At 63.5% G+C, this 1712-nt stretch overlaps 1 protein-coding gene across 1 annotated transcript in view; it reads right to left on the bottom strand.

Annotated features, from left to right (window-relative positions):
* The window catches only part of TCF3 (transcription factor 3), a 34937-nt gene extending 34510 nt beyond the window's left edge, over positions 1–427 (bottom strand). Inside the window, 1 exon segment of the mRNA XM_023743274.1 lies at positions 140–427. The gene's annotated coding sequence lies outside the window, so the exon portion shown is untranslated.
* Positions 428–1712: the final 1285 nt, after the last annotated feature.

The raw sequence follows: 1712 nt of genomic DNA, 5'->3' as shown, positions 1-1712 counted from the left end.
GGGGGGGGGGGGACGACGCACCCCAGAGCGTCCCTCCCGCCCCAACTTCCCGGCTCCCGTGCCGTGGGGAGGCCCGAAACAACTTTGCACAAAGATGCGGGGCTCCGACGCCGCGCGCCCCGGGTCCCGGTGCGGTTACCTGCTCAGCGCGGACCGGCCCGCAGCTCACGGGAAGCGGCGCACGTACGGCCCCCCCGCCCCGACAAAGGGGTGCCCGCCGACCCCGAGGGTCGCGCGTTGGCGGCGCGTGGCCTGGGACCCTCCCCGCGTGCCCGTGTGCGGTCGGGGCACTGGAGGAGGAGGCGTACGGAGAGTACGCGGTGCCCGTTGCCGCGTCCGGTCGGCTCTGTCCGGCCCGCTACGTCCGCGGGCGCCACCGCTGCCTCATCTTCCTGCGGCGGGAGACATGTTCCGTCCCCCGCCCGCGCGCTGGCCACGCCCACTCCAGGGCCCGCCTACGGTCCGCCCCGTCCGGGGACGCCGTGAATCCCTCCGCCACCACCGTCCGAGTGGGCCCCCTCCCCCGGTTCTACCTCCCTTGCGCTCGCAGGAGGCGGCTGCAGCGTCGCGAAGCCCGGAGTCTGGGAGTGGGGGCTTCCCTGGGGTCCGTCGGCAAACGGTGCGGGGAGCGGACAGGGACTATCTTCTAGCGCGGAGGCGCACGTGGGTTGGAGTGCATAGCATCCATGACGCCAGCGGGAAAGGACCGTGAGATGGAAAAATAAGACAGAGCGGCAATGGCCAATCGGAGGGCGCAAAAGCCTGATTGGCGGTGCCACGGGCCATTCGTGAAGAGGCCACGCCCTCTCTCTGCGGACAGCGAAGAAAGAGGCGGGACTCTCCAAGAGAGAGGCCACGAGAAACGGCGGGGGTGGGCTTTGCAGTTTCATTCTCAGGTTTGCGTGGGCGCCCGCGCGGCCTCTCGGGCGTCGTCGAGTCTGCGTTCCTAGGGCTAGCCCAGGTGCTGGGTGTTGCGAGCGGGCGAACGAATCAGACCCATTTCACGGGCTGGGAAACTAAGGCCAGCTCTGTTTCAGGGTCAGAGAGCCCCACGTGGGACTTGCGCTGTGCCTCTGACTCGCTGGGTCTCAGTTTCCCCATCTGTAATATGGAATTTGGACCTGATTTTGAACAGGACTAAGGCCAGACCAAGCCTTCTGATTCTCAGTGATCTGTCTCTTTGTAGGTCCAGAGTTCCCCCCACAGCCAGGGGCTCCTCAGCTTTTGAAGACCACAGACCCTATAGGAGTAATAATTATTATAAATTAACTAACACACTCTTTCATGGCTCCCTGTGCCTCCCGAGAAATAGTTACACTGCTTCCAGGCCTGGGAAGAGGCTACCATCCCCCTGACCCCTGGACACAGGGCTTCACTGTTCGGGAACCTGCCAGGCTCATTCCCACCTCTGGGCCTTTGTCCTTGTAAACTCCTGGCTGCAATGCTCTTCCACCTCCACCTGAAGCCCCTGAGTCAACCTTAGTTCAGGAAGTCCAGGGAGCTGGGCTGAAAGGAAGGAAGAAAAGGAGGAATGAGGGGGTGAAGACCCAAGGGAGAGGCAGGGGCTCCTAAAAAGGTCACAAGCCACTCCTAATACACCTGAAGAGGCTGACTCTCACCCTGACACTGTCTTCCTTCTGGCCCAGAGAGTCCCCCACATGCCCAGGCCTGGGAAGGGGAGTCTAGGTCTGGGTTTGAATCCTCATCCTTCC

Source organism: Myotis lucifugus, unplaced genomic scaffold (assembly GCF_000147115.1).
Source record: "Myotis lucifugus unplaced genomic scaffold, Myoluc2.0 scaffold_383, whole genome shotgun sequence".
In the NCBI taxonomy this organism is placed as follows: Eukaryota; Metazoa; Chordata; class Mammalia; order Chiroptera; family Vespertilionidae; genus Myotis; species Myotis lucifugus.
Note: the sequence above shows the minus strand (reverse complement) of the source record. Positions and strands in the feature narration are given on the sequence as shown.